Genomic DNA, 19531 nt, shown 5'->3' with positions numbered 1-19531 from the left:
CTCGCCGCAGTGGATGCACACCTGTGCTGCTGTCAGAGAACAGAGTGTGATGTGTAAATGTGATGGAAAGATGCAGCAAAACCAGAATGCTGTCGAGTCTGTGAGAGGTTATTTATTTATCTGCCTGTACACCGAACCACCTCACTGTCAGCCCCTCTGTTTCCAAACTGCACCCTGGATTCTGAGGCTTTGGTTTGGGCCCTTTGTTTTTGGGGGGGAATTTGGTTTGGGCTGTCTTGTTGGTTCAGTTTGGGCTGTCTTTTTTTCTGAGGGTTTGGAGCATCAGCTGCAGAAGTAGTCTGTATGACGCTGAAGCAGGCTGGCTTACTGGAAACCCCTGCTGCTGATGAAGGTGACAGGAAGAGACAGCTGTCAATCAAGTCAGTGTAGCACCAACCACTTTAAGTCTTAATATGTCATGGAGCTGTGGTGGGCAGAGTCTCCAACAAGACAAACAAAGAGAGGAAATGAGAAGGCTAAGGAAAGAAAGATTCTCTTATTCCTTACATCATGTAGTAAATATCCTCTTAGAATTAATAGAAGTATAAAGGCGTTTTTCGACGTCCACAATAACATCACACACATCTGTGATTCTCTTGATTTCTCTTTGTTTCATTAGTTTGTATTTGTTCTATCTTTTTTGTATGTGTGTACTTTTCAAAAGAAGAAGCTGTGATTCTCTTGATTTAGCAGCTTGTAACAGTAGTCTTCTCTCAGCCCACCGTGAATGCGTCTCTCCTCCCAGTGTTCCGGTTTTTAAAGTGACCCTGTAAACTGGAGACCTTCAGCTGAACGTGTCAGTGTTTGTGTTGTTTCATTCATTGCTTTTCCTATGTTTTTAACCACAGGCAAAACATTTTCACTTCTTTTCATGTTTTTCTGCTTTCGGAGCACAATTTCAATTTTGCCGAAATTTTTTATTTTCGACAGGGTCAACTTTTTTGTCAAATTTTTTTTTGTCAAATTTTTTTGGGTCAAAATTGTTTTTGTCAAAAAAAAATGTGTCAAATTTTTTTTCAAAAAAAATATTTGACAAAAAAAAAAAAAAAAAATCAAATTTTTTTTTTCAAATTTTGTTTTGTTTTCAAATTTTTTTTCTCAAAATTTTTTTTCATCATTTTTCCAAAAATCAATCACAGCCATTGTTTTTTCCATCTGTGATTCTCTTGATTTCTCTTTCTTTCATTAGTTTTTATTTGTTCTATCTTTTTTGTATGTGTGTGTACTTTTCAAAAGAAGAAGCTGTGATTCTCTTGATTTAGCAGCTTGTAACAGTAGTCTTCTCTCAGCCCACCGTGAATGCGTCTCTCCTCCCGATGTTCCGGTTTTAAAAGTGACCCTGTAAACTGGAGACCTTCAGCTGAACGTGTCAGTGTTTGTGGAGTTTACACAGCTGTTGAAACACAGAGGGAGTTCCTGGGAATGCAAACTAGTTTAGTTTTTATTAAGATTTCAAAATATCCTCATCAGATATTTAATGATCGTCTAAATACGTTTATGAGTGATGCATCCGGCTGAGAGTCTCCAGTTAACAGGGTCACCGTTTAAACCAAAACACCAGCCGATCTCTGCCACAGCTTTTTGAGTTCAAAAGGATTTTAAAGCCGTGTTGAAACTTCTTTGCTACTCGCGCTTATCTCCTCTCACGTGTTGATTCAGTGAATCCATCTGTGATGAAATATAGCACCATCTAAAACAGACCAGCTGAGTCTCTTCATGCTAACAGGCTAACTGTTGTGTTGCTCATAATGATACCTGCCTGTCCATCTGCTTCTATGGTGTCATCTGTGATGAATGGCATTCGTCTTTGGTGGTGTAGTGCATTTCAGTTTTATTTCCTCCATACGTCACTGGCCTGATTTGCACAATCTACCCAGGACTTCAGCCCGTGGTCGAAACGCAGACAACAATGGGGACCAGGAACCTTTTAGTTCAGGGTACAGCAGTTCTGGGGGCTAAAAGACCCTGGAACTCTTGGTTGAAATGCACCTTAAACCAGACACCAGCTAAGCAGAGAGAGGGGCACAGAGATGGATGCAAAGAGAGAGGGAGATTGCACAAGAGGAACCTGATGTTATTTTCCCAGCCAACATGAGGCAGGACAACTGCTTTGCAACAAAAGCTCACCTGAATGTCGAGTAAGGAGCTTTTTGCCAAATAACTGTCCTGGATGCAACTTCAGAATAAAAGCATTGTGTGAAAACGAGGAGAGTCTCTTGGAATCAGGCTTTTTCTTTGAAAAGCATTCTGGGAGCACCACCATACTTTATTTTGTATGCTCATGCAGCCACTCCAGCCCTCTATGGAACATTTATCTGAGTATCTTGGCCGAGATCTGTGGGGAGGAAAAAAAGCCGAGCCTCTTGCTCTTCAGATTCCGGGATGTGAGACGTGTGTGCGACTCGCTGCTCCTGCCGCTGAACGATCTAATCTGTTAACATGCACACCCAAATGAAATCTTCCAGCCGACACGTTTCCTTCTGCAGCCAGGGATCCGTTTGTTGATTCATCTTGAGGCTTTTACTGAATAACCAAAAAGAGGTTAGCCATAAAATGTCCACGTCTCAGCTTTTCTCAGCAGTGGAAGTGGAAGATGCTCACTTCACTCTGATATAACCAGAGGATTTAGAGAAGCTGGAAACAGGATGTTAAATTGTTTTGCTCAGAAATGTGAAATAAATCAATTATTGGAGACCTTTAACTAAACTCCTCGGTTTAATTTAAGACTGAGTGAATGGTGCGGCTCTTTCTCGCTGGCTTTAACGCCGCGCTGATGTGTTGATTGCTGTTTGGTCTGTAATGAGATTTGCTCTGACAGCTCCTGTAATGAATTCATCTGACACAATAGCTTTGTGTCACAGTGTGGAGGTGGAAGTGCCGGATTAAAACCAAGCTCAATCTATTTGCACAATATCAACATTGTTTTGTAACCTCTGCAGGCGGCGGACAGCGTGTTTCCTGCGTGCGTGCTCGCGTTATGATGTTTCTTTAATGTCGTCGGCCGCAATTAAAAGCTGTGAGTGTCGGGCGGCTCGGTGGAAACAGATTGTTCCTTTTCTTCCTCCTGCCGCGGCTGAATCAGCGCAGAAAGAGAGCATTGTGAAGCCGAACCAATTTCATTAGAGGTGGGTTGAAAGCATGTGCAGGAGGCCGTCAGGGATCTCTGCTTGAACACAGGTAGCCTTTCACATGTTTGGCCTCAGGAGACGATGCTGAAGGTCAGGCGTGTGCGCTGAGTGTGTGTACAGTATGTGTGTTTTCTGTTTGACATTTGTCTTTTTTCTGATTCTGCTGCAGGGCTCTTGTATGAGGCAGCATGTGTGTGTGTGTGTGTGTGTGTGTGTGTGTGTGTGTGTGTGTGTGTGTGTGTGTGGAGGCTCAAAGAGGCAGATGATGCTTCAGGAGAGCGCGGTGTTGGAGATGTAGAGGGAGGTAATCATGGGTTTGTCAGTGATGGTGTCTGATTGAAGTCTGTGCAGGCTGAAGGGCGTCTTTCACTTCATGTGGAAACAAAGACAATAACACCAGGCTCTCTGGGTCTGCTCCTCTTTTTTTAACTTTTCTTTTACACCCACAGCTCCTCAAAATCCTCTTTGTACTGAACACTACTGATGTGCAATATGGGATCTTTTGAAAATTTCACATTCATCCTTATTTTTTAACTCTTTTTGCTGCAAAGCCCTAAATCGCACCTTCTTTTTCAACAAAATTTCTCTAAATTGTACCAAAAAAACAAACATTTTATTGCATTTGAGTCTGTATAAAATGAAACTAGGTCATCATAACAGTGATAATTTAAAAAATTGTAATATGAGGATATAATCATCCCAACTCAAAAACTGCAAATGCACCAACAGGAAGTAGGACTGTCAAGGCAAGGCGTTAAACCTGGTTCATACTTCTGCATTTGAAAGTCTGGGTCACACTGCAATACTCAACCTGAACACTAGTTGGCAGTGTGATCTCTTTCTTTCTCTATTAAAGATTCATTATGGGCTTTTTTTGCCATTTGTAGAGAGATAAGATGCTGGATGGAGTTGAAAATCCAGCAGAGAGTGAGAGAGAGGACATCAGCCTCTATACATGGGGTGCACTCACATAACCATCAGGCTACTCGCACCCTAGCATTGCGATATCTATGCACGTCAAATCACCAGTTTCTGTTCCGTGTCCTGTCCAGCACCGTGCTCTCTCGTCTGTCAACGTCTGCTAGAAGGATTTGGTTTTCACTTTCCCACTTGGTGCAAAGTCTAGAGAGCAATGTTTACAATTACTTCTCAAGAAGTCGCTCAACACACACGTGCACAAGTCCTTCTATGGCTTTGCATGCTTACATCAGACTTACACCAGATCCTTCGCCCATCCGCTGCAGTCCGGTCAAAAAACAGACTGTGGAGGGCAAAAACGAAAGTTCAGACGGACGCCTCGCGTTGTTTTGAGCTGAAAGTGTTTGGTCTCTAGGCTCCGAATTTATCTCTCCTCACAGAGTAACTTTACATGCAGAATTAAGGAGTATTTAGAGAGGACTAGCATCCCATCAGAGCATACAGGTGGATGCTGGGGAAGAGCAGGGACAGAGGCGGACACAGGAAGTCTTGCAGCTTAAACAGACCTCCAAATGAGGATGTTTGGTCGGCTGATAGAGAGGACGACGTTCCAGTAAGGCAGCGCTCCATTTTTGGGAGCAATTTGGGATGTACCAGGGCTTAGCAGTTGTTGTTTATATCTACTGTGGATGGGTTAACATGGTAGGCTATCTGCTTGTTGACGTCTCCACAAGTCCTTCTATGGCCTTGCATGCTTACATCAGACTTCCACCAGATCCGCTGTGGTCCGTCTCCTTGCTCTCTCGTCCGTTAACACCCACTGGTTGCGTTTTCATAGGGTAGCGCAGAGCAGGACCTCCGGACAGCTGGAGTCATGTGACCGAGGTTTCCCCTTGGTAATCACTGAATCAAGGATTCTCCTCCTCCTCCTCTCCTCATCCATGTTGTCTTTCTGGTCCTCTGAAAACCTCTGACCTGTTGACTCCAGGTCTGGCTCCGCTCATCATGACTTTGGTTTGTTGTTGTAGTTAAGTGAAATACGATCTGGTGATAACACAGAGTGTTTTATTCTGAAAATTAACCGGATGTCTGACTTCCTGTCCCGCTCCATCTGCTCTGTTGAGATTGATGCGTCGTGCTCCGGCATCCGGCAACAATAGAAGTCTTGTGTATCTGATCCGGAGGACTCCGACCTGCAGGATCAGATACTCAGCCGGAATGCGACGGAGCGGATCCAGTGGAAGTTAACACATTGACTAGAATAGAAACCTATCGGATCCTGTGACGGATCAGAGACGCAGGTATAGATTCCATGCTGAAGTATGAACCAGGTTTTAATCCTGATGCGATTAGGGTTAACTAGTTTCAATCACGTGCCATTTTGTCCCTTGTGGCACACCGTAGTTTAGCTGCTGCAGTGTCTTCCTGCTTCCTGCTGCCACCATGATAGAAAACAACACCTCTGTGCTTTTCAATCGCAACTTTTTCGACTCCATTGCTTCAAACACAAACAATGAAGTTAAACTCTTTTCTTTAAATGTATATAAGTAAAGAAAACTCATGTTCAGATCCAACCATGAGGTCATGCAGAATCAGGGATGAAAGCACGACCTCACATGACCCCTGGGTCCTCGCAGGTTGGCGCTCCGGCTCCCTGACAACCTCGGGGGTAATGAACAACACCTGACTCTGCAACCACACACACACACACACATTGACAGACACCACCCAGCTTTAATCCTGACAAATAGCCACTGCGGGTACTGTAGTGTCCCTTTCTAAAGCCCTTTATCTGCCGTGTCTGCCCATTCAGCTGCAAACACAAGCTCCCAGATTCATCCTCCAATCTATATCCTCCCTACAGGCCCATTATCTTAAGTGAGTGTCGATAGGATGCTCAGAGTCGCTCTCTTTCTTCTCCCTCATGTACAAATGATCTCTGCGAGTCATTACAGAGCAGCACTATGCATGTGCATGACTCGTAACCTCGCCCGTGTAAGTACTCATGAATAAGCAGCCTGAGTAATCTGCAGCAAACGTCCTGTTTTGCATGTGTAAATGTGTGTGAGTGTGTGTGTTGGTGCTGCAGGGCTTTGATGTCGGCGCCTCTGTTGTGGTCCCCCATGTTTTTACCGCTATCACAGGGTCCCGCTCAGCTGTCAGACGCACCAACGCCATGCTGCCTTTAAAGAGAGCGAGCGCGCCAGACAGCCGGGGATCAGCATGCAGGGATATCAAAGGCTGTTTATTCGGCGACACGTGGGGACGTTTAGTGGAGGAAGATTGGAGGAAAACTATGAAATGTTGTGCTAACTGTGAGAATAATGAAGCCACGGTGCAGCTAAAGAGAATTTCATCCTTTTGGGATTTGTTTACAAAGTTTGAAGCTGATTCACGCTCTGCAAACATCGACAAGGGGACAAAAACAGAGCTGGTCTAGACCCCAACATCAAGACCAGATCAGATCCAGTCCCATCTTACAGACAGGACTCAGTCTGATCTCATCTTAATCCACCATGAGCAGAGCACTTTGCAGCATTTAGCAAGTTACAGTGGCAAGGACAAACTTCCTTTAACAGGCAGAAACCTCCAGCAGGACCAGACTCATGTTAGACACACATCTGCTGAGACCGTGTTGGAGAGAGGGATAGAGGGAGATGAAGAGAGAGAGAGATGATAGTGGGGAGACGGATAGTAGTAGTTGTAGCAGCTGGAGTCTGGCATGTCTACAGCAGCAGAGATCCAGAGGAACCTACGAGACAAGGGAGCTCAGGGACTCCAGAAAGGTCTAAGAAAGAGAGAAGAGAGGGAGAGGAGAAGAAAGAAAAAGAGGACAATAAATGTGGAAGGAATGACAGAAGGAAAGAACGGGATAAGAAAAGGAGACATAAAGGATGAAGGAACATGGAAAGAAAAAGAGAGAAAGAAAGAAAGAAGAAAAGTGAGAAGTGAAGAAAGGTAGAAGGAATCAAAGATAGATAGAAAGAAAGAAAGAAGGGATGAATTAAAGAAAGAAGGAATGAAAGAAATAAGGAACATAAGAGAAAGAAAGAAAGAAAGAAGGAAAGAAGGATCAAACAAAAGAAAGAAGGAATGAAAGGAAAAAGGAATAGAAGAAAGGAAGAAGGAATGAAAGAAAGAAGGAAAGAAAGAAAAAAGAAAAGTAAAAAGTGAAGAAAGAAAGAAAGAAAGAAAGAAAGAAAGAAAGAAAGAAGGGATGACTGAAAGAAAGGCAGAAGGAACAAATGAAAGAAGAAATGAAAGGAAAAAGGAATAGAAGAAAGAATGAAAGACCCAAAAAAGGAATCTACAGCAGAGATCCAGAGGAACCTGCAAGACAAGGGAGCTCAGGGACTCCAGGAAGGTCTATGGTTAGGAACTTTAATGGGACAGGAAGAGTTAAAGTGAGAGACAGGCAGAGAGGAGAGAGAGGGAAAGACAGGATCCCAGTGTGTCAGTCTAAGCCTATAGCAGCATAACTAAGAGCTGGTCCAAGCCTGATCCAGCTCTAACTATAAGCTTTATCAAAAAGGAAAGTTTGAAGCCTACTCTTAAAAGTAGAGAGGGTGTCTGCCTCCTGGACCCTGACTGGTAGATGATTCCAAAGGAGAGGGGCCTGATAACTGAAGGCTCTACCTCCCATACTACTTTTAGAGACTTCAGGTACGATGAGCAGGCCTGCATGTTGGGGCCACTTAGGTTGTTTATTCCTTCTCTTAAACTGCTGGTTTGAGACTGACTGATGTTTCTGATTTGGTTGAGATCTTTAGTCCGTATTTCAGAGTTTCCTCCTCCAGCTGTTCAGCTGTCAGCACTCTCACTGAGAGGTTACTCCTGTTAGATAAATATAGATCAGGACCAGGCTTCCGGCACCTGTAGTATCAGTATGTGGTCCGTCTCTCTGGCTTTGTCTCCGTCCGTCAGAGGAGGAGGATCTGACCCGTGACTCGACAGCGACGTGCCAATCAGACCATCGACCCGTGTGTGGTTTTTTTCCTCCAGCCGGAGGCGTCCACACCGACATCAGTCCCAGTGAAATATTCCTCTCCTTGGCTGAGCGTCAAACGTGTCCTCACCCTCAGAGCTGTCCGTCTCACTAAAAGAGACGAGCGGAGGGGGAGGAAGAGGGGGGAGGCAGAGGGGGAGGAAGGGTGTGAAAATAGCCGATGGAAGACATCACAGCCATTTCTCAATCAGGAGTGTAGCAGGTGGCCTGGCAGCAGGAAAGCTCACTCTCACTCTGCAGTTTACAGCACAAACAGTAAATCCTCACGCTTACTTTGCTTTAATTTACAACCTTTATTATTAAAACTGTAACTTAGTCCTCCATTTGCTCCGTTAAACGTCCTTTTTATGTGGGTTTTACAACCGGACCAGCCTCCCTCTCTCCTCTGAAGGTCTCTGCAGCTGTTACTGAATGATTTCTTCTATCTGTGCTTCTGTATCCCACAGTCTGTGCTTCTGTATCCCACAGTCTGTGCTTCTGTATCCCACAGTCTGTGCGTCTGTATCCCACAGTCTGTGCGTCTGTGTCCCACAGTCCGTGCTTCTGTATCCCACAGTCTGTGCTTCTGTATCCCACAGTCTGTGCTTCTGTATCCCACAGTCTGTGCTTCTGTATCCCACAGTCTGTGCTTCTGTATCCCACAGTCTGTGCTTCTGTATCCCACAGTCTGTGCTTCTGTATCCCAGAGTCTGTGCTTCTGTATCCCACAGTCTGTGCTTCTGTATCCCACAGTCTGTGCTTCTGTATCCCACAGTCTGTGCGTCTGTATCCCACAGTCTGTGCGTCTGTATCCCACAGTCTCTGCTTCTGTATCCCACAGCCTGTGCTTCTGTATCCCACAGTCTGTGCGTCTGTATCCCACAGTCTGTGCTTCTGTATCCCACAGTCTGTGCTTCTGTATCCCACAGTCTGTGCTTCTGTATCCCACAGTCTGTGCTTCTGTATCCCACAGTCTGTGCTTCTGTATCCCACAGTCTGTGCTTCTGTATCCCACAGTCTGTGCGTCTGTATCCCACAGTCTGTGCTTCTGTATCCCACAGTCTGTGCTTCTGTATCCCACAGTCTGTGCGTCTGTATCCCACAGTCTGTGCTTCTGTATCCCACAGTCTGTGCTTCTGTATCCCACAGTCTGTGCTTCTGTATCCCACAGTCTGTGCGTCTGTATCCCACAGTCTGTGCTTCTGTATCCCACAGTCTGTGCGTCTGTATCCCACAGTCTGTGCTTCTGTATCCCACAGTCTGTGCGTCTGTATCCCACAATCTGTGCTTCTGTATCCCACAGTCTGTGCTTCTGTATCCCACAGTCTGTGCTTCTGTATCCCACACACTGTGCTTCTGTATCCCACAGTCTGTGCTTCTGTATCCCACAGTCTGTGCTTCTGTATCCCACAGTCTGTGCTTCTGTATCCCACAGTCTGTGCTTCTGTATCCCACAGTCTGTGCTTCTGTATCCCACAGTCTGTGCGTCTGTATCCCACAGTCTGTGCGTCTGTATCCCACAGTCTGTGCTTCTGTATCCCACAGTCTTTGCGTCTGTATCCCACAGTCTGTGCGTCTGTATCCCACAGTCTGTGCTTCTGTATCCCACAGTCTGTGCGTCTGTATCCCACAGTCTGTGCTTCTGTATCCCACAGTCTGTGCGTCTGTATCCCACAGTCTGTGCTTCTGTATCCCACAGTCTGTGCGTCTGTATCCCACAGTCTGTGCTTCTGTATCCCACAGTCTCTGCTTCTGTATCCCACAGTCTGTGCGTCTGTATCCCACAGTCGTCCCTTTCTTTTTTTTTTTTAGGATTTAATTTGCTCTTAAAATAGACGGATTAAAAAGTCTTAATTGGTTTGTACTTTAAAGGATTTGGGATTATTATAAAAACTTAGTGAAATGAAGGAATTATCAGGAAGTCTCAGAGGACATGAAACAGGAGCGAGGAGATGAAGGTTCCTGTTTGAGAGAGTAATTGATTGATAAATATGGAGCAGAGACACAGCATTATTTTAACTCTTGACAGAGTTTTTCCTGCATATTAAATTATAAAGCAGCCGCCTCCAGGCTGTGACGGAGGGCAGAGCAGAGACACACAGCATTATTTTTACTCAAGTCATTTTTTTTGCTCAGAGTTGGATACAATAAGATAAGATAAGACAAGATAAGATGTACTTTATTGATCCCCCATTGTGGGAAATTATTTTGTTACAGCAGCTTACAACACAGGAAAGGGGAATACAACAATTTACTAACATAGCTAAAAATATTGTAAGAATAATAATAGTAAAGATAAAGGTAAAACAGAATAGAATAAAATTAGATAAAATAAAATAAAATAAAACAAAATAGAATAGAATAAAATGAGATGAAATAAAAATAGAATAAAGTGAAATATGGCAAATATTACAAATATATACACACTATGTACACTTCTATCTGATGAATAGATAGTAAGGTAAGTTACTGCACAGATAATATTGCACCAGGTTATTGAAAAACATACATAGTATGAAAAACAGTGCTGAATGAGTGCTGGATGAAGGTGTTGTTACCACTCACAGGTCAGTGTGTTAATTCTGTACAGGGTTTTCCTGCATGTTAAATTGTAAGGCTGGGGCGCTAGTGGCCTAGCGGTCTAAGCGCCCCACGTACAGAGGCTACAGTCCTTGTCACAGAGGTCGCCGGTTCGATTCCCGGTCGGTCGACCATTTCCTGCATGTCTTCCCCCGCTCTCTTCTCCCCACATTTCCTGTCTCTCTTCAGCTGTCCTATAAAATAAAGGCAAAAAGGCCAAAAAATATAACTTAAAAAAATAATTATAAGGCCACCTCTTCCAGGCTGTGATGGAGGGCAGAGCAGAGACACACAGCACACAGGAAGAAGCATGACTTCAGCTGCAAACAACCCAAAGCTTGCATGCTTTTGCATATTTCTGCAGACGTGTGGAGGTCTTTAAAAGTTCTTCAGAGTCTTCGTTCTTCCATGTTGTTTACTTTACCGGCCCGCTCTCTTTTAACCTCATCTCTGTTCCTCTTTTCTTTTCATTCCTTTTGTTGAAAATACGAGTGTGGCGCTGCCTTGTTTGTGAATACCGTCAGATGTAAACATGACAGATATAGTGTTTTTTAAAGCACATAGTTTTGAAAAATCTCAAAGTGCTGATCACTTTTACAACCTTAGTGGAGGCAGCACTCTTTTGTAATCCGTCCAGTGCATCAGAAAAGACCAAAACTGCCATGCGTCTTTGTTTTTCCTCTTTCAGCGAGTGTGTCTGAAAAGTAAAATTAAAGAGGCAAGATTCAAACCAAACTTTCCAGGCCTGACCTGCACATCTTAAATATCAGTATCAGCCTTAATATGATTGCAATCCTCTTTCATGGAGCCCTGGTTGACCTAGCGGTTACAGCCCGTTGTTCAGAGGCACACCCCTCGATGCAGCGGTCGCTGGTTCAACTCAAGGCCACGATGCCTTGTTGCATGTCATCCTGTACTCTCTACTGCCAACATTAGATGCCTCTCTTTAACTTTCCCATCTTACAAAGATTACTAAAGAAGACGTTTTGCTGTAAACAATGAGATGAATAGATAAATATCTATTTTCTGCATTGGGTTTTTTTCCCTATCAGCATTCTGGACAGCAGAAACTGATATATCTGTGATAGGCCGGTATTGGCTAATGATATCAACCGGTCAATAAATCATCTGCACTCGTATCTCATCGGTGAGACAGATCCCAGACGTGCAAGTACAACATGTTTATCAGTCCTGGTTACAAATGATGGTCAAAGTCAATAAACATCTCTTTTTTTCAGAACATTTTGAAGCTTTTTGAATCAGTTCTGGATCCAGCTCTGTCCCCATAAAGCAAATTGAATTATGATCTGGCATTAACAGGCCTATAAAGCATCCTTTACGACCTCAGATGGAGTCTCTATTGTCCACGCTGGACGTATTAATCACCCATTGTGCTCGTCCGGCGTGCAGAGATAGAGAGAGCTTACTTCCTGCTAATGCGGCTGATCTCAGATCAGATAGTAAGCAGGCTAATTGTGGACTGTGTGTGTCCCTGTAATGACTGCAGGCGGACTGTTTACTCTCCGTGGATTACTGTCATTGATGCAGGATGCTGCACGCCGTCGTGGCTGCTCCACATTTCTAAGGGTTTTCGTTTCAGATGTGATTATGGTTTGGCAGCGAGATGAAGCTTTGTGCATGTGATTTCTCTGCTTTCTATCGCCTGGCAACAGCATCAACACACTCCATCAGTGCACAGCCTCATTGTGGTACTCGAGCCTCCTCCAGGCTTTTGATATTCCTGTGTTTAATTAGCATCTCCAGATAATTGAATGAAATGGAAGAAAGCTGTCGTGCAGGTTCGTGATGAGGCGAGTGTCGGTCCAAGAGGAAATGAACCCATCGCATGAATTATGACCTTTAGCACGGACGCATTATTTCAAACCTGCTTTGAATAAAGCAGACACAAGGATGTGCTGCTTAATGAACATCCTGCACATCAATCAATCTTTATTCAGACAGCGTCAAATCACAACAAATGTTATCCTCTGACTCTTTTCCAAACAGAGCAGGTCTAGACCGGACTCTATGTTCTATTATTCACAAAGACCCAACATCAAGACCGGATCAGATCCAGTCCCATCTTCCAGACAGGACTCAGTCTGATCTCATCTTAATCCACCATGAGCAGAGCACTTTGCAGCATTTAGCAAGTTACAGTGGCAAGGACAAACTTCCTTTAACAGGCAGAAACCTCCAGCAGGACCAGACTCATGTTAGACACACATCTGCTGAGACCGTGTTGGAGAGAGGGATAGAGGGAGATGAAGAGAGAGAGAGAGAGAGAGAGAGAGAGAGAGAGAAAGAGAGAGAGAGAGAGAGAGAGAGAGAGAGAGAGAGAGAGAGAGAGAGAGAGAGAGAGAGAGAGAGAGAGAGAGAGAGAGAGAGAGAGAGAGAGAGAGAGAGAGAGAGAGATGATAGTGGGGAGACGGATAGTAGTAGTTCACAGCAGTGAACGTCCACAGCAGCAGAGATCCAGAGGAACCTACGAGACAAGGGAGCTCAGGGACACCAGAAAGGTCTAAGAAAAGAGAGAAGAGAGGGAGATGAGGAGGAGAAAGAAAAAGAGACAAAGGACGAAGAAACATGGAAAGAACAAAGAGAGAAAGAAAGAAGAAAAGAGAGAAGTAAGTAAAGAAAGAAAGAAAAGAATAAAAGAAAGAAAGAAAGAAAGAAAGACCCAAAAAAGGAATCTACAGCAGAGATCCAGAGGAACCTACGAGACAAGGGAGCTCAGGGACTCCAGAAAGGTCTATGGTTAGTAACTTTAATGGGACAGGAAGAGTTAAAGTAAGAGACAGGCAGAGAGAGGAGAGAGAGGGAAAGACAGGATCCCAGTGTGTCAGTCTAAGCCTATAGCAGCATAACTAAGTCCTGGTCCAAGCCTGATCCAGCTCTAATTATAAGCTTTATCAAAAAGGAAAGTTTGAAGCCTACTCTTAAAAGTAGAGAGGGTGTCTGCCTCCAGGACCCTGACTGGTAGATGATTCCATAGGAGAAGAAAGGCTCTACCTCCCATACTATTATTGGAAACTTATGTACGATGAGCAGGCCTGCATGTTGGGACCTCTAAGGTTGTTTATTCCTTATATTTGGACCTTTAGATTTGTCATTATGTTCATTTTTTATTGAATATTATTTTACTGGTTGTGGAAAAATTGCAGCCATTCCTCTTGACTGTAAATCACACTCTGCTGGTTTGAGACTGACTGATGTTTCTGATTTGGTTGAGATATTGTTGAATCTTTAGGTGAGACCGATAGTAGTAGTTGAAGCAGCAGGCCATCTGTTGCAATGAGCAAGAGGAACCTACAAGACAAGGGAGCTCAGGGACTCCAGAAAGGTCTATGGTTAGTAACTTTAATGGGAAAGGAAGAAAGAAGGGTAAGACAGGATCCCAGTGTGTCAGTTTAAGCCTATAGCAGCATAACTAAGAGCCGGTCCAAGCCTGATCTAGCTCTAACTATAAGCTTGATCAAAAAGGAAAGTTTGAAGCCTACTCTTAAGACCGATAGTAGTAGTTGTAGCAGCAGGCCATCTGTGCAATGAGCAAGAGGAACCTACGGGACAAGGGAGCTCAGGGACTCCAGAAAGGTCTATGGTTAGTAACTTTAATGGGACAGGAAGAGTTAAAGTTGAGTCACTCCAGAGGAACGGGTTCAAGCTCTCTCGTCCCATCTCAGGTGTTTGTTCACAGTAGTTGTTGCTGACATGTTTCTTATTGTTGTTTTCTTCCCACAGGCTGACACCGCCGTCCTCTTATTGCTGGAAGTCCTGAACGGACCGAGGTGGATGAAGTTTGATCCAGTCTGGGTGAGTTCTCAGATAATCTCAAACATGCATAATCCTCTGCATCACTTTCCCGGTGTTACTTCTCTCTTTGTAGTGATGCTGAAAGAGATTTGAAACAGTAAAAGCTACACTCACATTTTAGTATTTGCTGTAAAATTAAGACATTGTGTGAAATTGAGTCATCAGGAAATGTTAAAAGACTCCAAAAGAGACAGTTCATCATAAAAACAAGTCTCCTCAGGGGGGCTTATCCGCGGTTACCTCAGGCTCGTTCCTGATTCTCTTCGCCTGACATCTTAGTTTGCCTCCTAAAATATTTATCCATGTGTGTGTTGTGTGTTGAGTGTGTGTGTGTGTGTGGGAGAGATTGCTTTGTGAAGTAGATGTTGTCGCCTGCCTCTTTTATTTGGGATTGCCCATAATTAAGTTGTCAAAGTGTCAGGAGAAGAAATTGAGGTGTTAACGGTGACAGGGTGACATGGAACGGTTCGAGGGCACCTCTATAAATGAACCTCTCCGTCAACGCGTCACTCTTTTCTCTCTCCTCCTCCTCCTCCTCCTCCTCCTCCTCCGGTCTTTTGAAGAAGCCGGGAGCGAGGACATGACAAACAGTCGCTGTGTGACAATGCGTGTCTCCGAGCTACATCCCCAAAAACCCTCCCGCCCGCCTGAGCTTCAAACTGAGCGAGAGAGTCTTGAAAGAGTTGGCTCGGGGCGTAAGCCGTGAAGTGGAGGTGAAGGTTGAAGAGAGGAGAGCGCATGTAGTGAATGTGTTATCGTCTGTTTCTTCCCCTCCCCTGAATGTTTACCTGCTGAGCTTCTCAAAACTCAAGCTTGAATCTGTTTTGCAGACATTTCCATGACATGATTTCACATCATGCTCACAAACTCTCCCGCTGTGCCGATCCTTGATAGGCGAATGATGTCATCCTGAGTTGGAGAAACACGGGTCAGGGGTGCGTTCTGCCACCTGCTGCGTGATGGACTTGAGCAGCTGCACATTACTGAATCCTGTCTTTTTCAGGTGCCGCCTCGCTGGGAGTGATTCTTATTTACCGCCTACAATCTGACTTCAAATGCAGAAACTCACACGGATTTGGCAGAGCAGCCCAAAAAATCAGAGAAAACACATTTTGTCTGGGGTCTTCTTTAGAGCCGACTCGTCTGCAGGAACAGAGCCCTGAGGCCTGTCCTTAGCAGTCAATTTTATCACCCTCTCTGCAGTGAACTCTCTTATTTAATAAGTGGATCGTTCTGCAGCGAGATATACTCCATTTGAAGGAATGAGACCTGGAATGATTTCTGGCATGAGAGGAAAAAAAGCACATTACAGCCCGGAGTTAAAGTTATGACTCATCTAAAGACCGCTTTCACTTCTCATCTTTGTTTATGAGATCCGTTGAGCTGAAAGTGGACACAGAATGTTGACACTGTAGTTCCTGGTTTTTTGAAATAATCCTCATTTCCATAGTTCTCAGATTAGCCTAATTAAAAGTGTCAGTGTGTCGTTTGAAGTTTTTGGGGGGGCAGAGCTGCCGTGTTCCCTCTTTATCTCAGGTCTCCAGGATCTTCATTTTGGATCTGTAGATGCAGATCAGGCCTCCGGCGGGCACAAATCACAGCGTTCAACCTCTTTCATCTGCTGTGAAAATCGCACATTTTCCTCTGTGTAGAGTCGTCTTTCATCAAAGAGCGGAGAGGGACGGTGATTTGTTTTGCTGATGAGAGTTTTTGCACTCTGCGTGACCTCGCCCGGGATTGATGGGCTAATGTGGAAGCAACAGCAATACATCTCTCACATGCATGCAGGTATGTGAGTCTGCACACATAGACTGCTCTCATGATTATAAAGCTACACTTTAAAGAGAGCGGACGAGGAAAAATCAAGGTTTTGCATGATTAGAGACATTTTCTCAGATGCTAAAACCTATGTGTTGCAGTTTATACAATCTGAATACCTGAAGTTTGATGAATAAAAAGCCTAAATGCTACCTTTGAGCTTTTATTCTGTTTGTTTTTATATTTCTATTTGCAAAAAAACATAAAAATGCATTCCTTTCAATTTAAATTCCATAAGAAACGTCGTAAACAAATCACAGCTGACATAAATACGATTTAAATTCTCACTGGGTCGGTCTTTGAATAATAGATGTGTAGGATTAAAGGCGGATTGGTACCTCAGATAATCCCAAAACCTTTTATTTATTCAGTTTTTTTATTGTGATGTGTGGTGGACTTATAATTTAATATTTTCACATAAATAAACCTGCTTTCTGACTCTAGGAAGCTTTAAGTGTAAAAATAATTCAAAAAACTTAAAGATATTTACAATTTTTAAGTTTTGTTTTGTAATTTTTAAGGAAAAAGTGATTTTGAGCACATGTGGTGACTTCCACTACAGAGTCATGTCTGTTTTTAATGCAGTGACTTCCACTACAGAGTCATGTCTGTGTTTAATGCAGTGACTTCCACTACAGAGTCATCTCTGTTTTTAATGCAGTGACTTCCACTACAGAGTTATGTCTGTTTTTAATGCAGTGACTTCCACTACAGAGTTATGTCTGTTTTTAATGCAGTGATTTCCACTACAGAGTCATGTCTGTGTTTAATGCGGTGACTTCCACTACAGAGTCATGTCTGTGTTTAATGCGGTGACTTCCACTACAGAGTCATGCCTGTCTTTAATGCAGTGACTTCCACTACAGAGTCATGTCTGTTTTTAATGTAGTGACTTCCACGACAGAGTCATGTCTGTTTTTAATGTAGTGACTTCCACTACAGAGTCATGTCTGTTTTTAATGCAGTGACTTCCACTACAGAGTCATGTCTGTTTTTAATGCAGTGACTTCCACTACAGAGTCATGTCTGTTTTTAATGCAGTGACTTCCACTACAGAGTCATGTCTGTTTTTAATGCAGTGACTTCCACTACAGAGTCATGTCTGTGTTTAATGCAGTGACTTCCACTACAGAGTCATCTCTGTTTTTAATGCAGTGACTTCCACTACAGAGTTATGTCTGTTTTTAATGCAGTGACTTCCACTACAGAGTTATGTCTGTTTTTAATGCAGTGATTTCCACTACAGAGTCATGTCTGTGTTTAATGCGGTGACTTCCACTACAGAGTCATGTCTGTGTTTAATGCGGTGACTTCCACTACAGAGTCATGCCTGTCTTTAATGCAGTGACTTCCACTACAGAGTCATGTCTGTTTTTAATGTAGTGACTTCCACGACAGAGTCATGTCTGTTTTTAATGTAGTGACTTCCACTACAGAGTCATGTCTGTTTTTAATGCAGTGACTTCCACTACAGAGTCATGTCTGTTTTTAATGCAGTGACTTCCACTACAGAGTCATGTCTGTTTTTAATGCAGTGACTTCCACTACAGAGTCATGTCTGTTTTTAATGCAGTGACTTCCACTACAGAGTCATGTCTGTTTTTAATGTAGTGACTTCCACTACAGAGTCATGTCTGTTTTTAATGCAGTGACTTCCACTACAGAGTCATGTCTGTTTTTAATGTAGTGACTTCCACTACAGAGTCATGTCTGTTTTTAATGCAGTGACTTCCACTACAGAGTCATGTCTGTTTTTAATGTAGTGACTTCCACGACAGAGTCATGTCTGTTTTTAATGTAGTGACTTCCACTACAGAGTCATGTCTGTTTTTAATGCAGTGACTTCCACTACAGAGTCATGTCTGTTTTTAATGCAGTGACTTCCACTACAGAGTCATGTCTGTTTTTAATGCAGTGACTTCCACTACAGAGTCATGTCTGTTTTTAATGCAGTGACTTCCACTACAGAGTCATGTCTGTTTTTAATGCAGTGACTTCCACTACAGAGTCATGTCTGTATTTAATGCAGTGACTTCCACTACAGAGTCATGTCTGTTTTTAATGCAGTGACTTCCACTACAGAGTCATGTCTGTTTTTAATGCAGTGACTTCCACTACAGAGTCATGTCTGTTTATAATGCAGTAATTTCTGTGATAGTTGGAGGGTTAAACTTTCTTCAGGACTTGAGAAAGAAGGCCAGCCTTTGAATACAACCTTAAACAAATTCAATTGTGGAGGCTAAATAAGGTCTGTGGGTAAAGGAAGTTGTGTGTGTGTGTGTGTGTTTGTGTACAGTGTGTGTTTGTGAACACTCCAACCAGGGAGGAAATTCAATCAGCGCTGCCTCTTGTTTCTTATTTCCCCTTGTGAATTCGCTGTTAAGTCAAGAAAAGGTCTGCCTCAGTCAAATATTGGCTTTGGAGAATGAAACCGAGCACCAGGAGAGCTGCACTGCATGAACACCACCGTCCTCCGCTCACCTCTTCCTCTCCCGGTTTGGGGCGGCGTCCCAGCGGTGCAGGCGTTCGTGTCACGCTCGAGTGGACGCGTGGGGTCGAGCTCATCCAGCAGCCCCCGCCAGCTCTGACGCTCGCTGGCTCCTCAGGCTGGAAATTGCCATAATGTGTCCTGCAGTGGTCGGCTGCACAGGCCTCTATCAGGGGCTCCATCTGTGCTGAGACCACACACACACTCACACTCACTAACACAATGCATCATTCGTTAGACTCTGTGGTGCTGAATACACAAGCAAACTCAATTACAACAACATACAAAAGAAGCACTCAGTTATACCAGACAGCAAACACAGAGCTGATAAACACAAACACAGCAGCAAGGACATGCAGGCACACAAAGACACGATTAGAGACCATGCTACGTGCACATTACATTATCATGGACGAATCAGACAGACTACTGGAAGTAAAGAATCAGAATCTGTTTCTATTTTTCTATTTTTCTTCCACTGGATCCGCTCCACAAGACTTCTACTTTTGCTTGATGTCGACGCATCAATCTCAACAGAGCAGATGGAGCGGGACAGGAAGTCAGGTTTCACCAAAACAAAATGAGAACATCCGGTTAATTTTCAGAATAAAACACTCTGTGTTATCACCAGATCGTATTTCACTTAACTACAACAACAAACCAAAGTCATGATGAGCGGAGCCAGGCCTGGAGTCAACAGGTCAGAGGTTTTCAGAGGACCAGGAAGACAACATGGATGAGGAGAGGAGGAGGAGGAGAATCCTTGATTCAGAGATTACAGTGTGAAAACCTCGGTCACAT

The 19531-nt window shown here is 43.8% G+C and overlaps 1 protein-coding gene across 2 annotated transcripts in view; it reads left to right on the top strand.

The window, feature by feature from the left end:
* The window catches only part of rnf152 (ring finger protein 152), an 80616-nt gene that overhangs the window by 43103 nt on the left and 17982 nt on the right, over positions 1–19531 (top strand). For both annotated transcript variants that reach the window (XM_034706948.1, XM_034706949.1), the window contains exon 2: positions 14353–14424. The gene's annotated coding sequence lies outside the window, so the exon portion shown is untranslated. The remainder of the gene's footprint in view (positions 1–14352; positions 14425–19531) is intronic.

Source organism: Notolabrus celidotus, chromosome 17, assembly GCF_009762535.1.
Source record: "Notolabrus celidotus isolate fNotCel1 chromosome 17, fNotCel1.pri, whole genome shotgun sequence".
NCBI lineage: Eukaryota > Metazoa > Chordata > Actinopteri > Labriformes > Labridae > Notolabrus > Notolabrus celidotus.
This window is presented reverse-complemented; position numbering and strand designations above follow the sequence as displayed.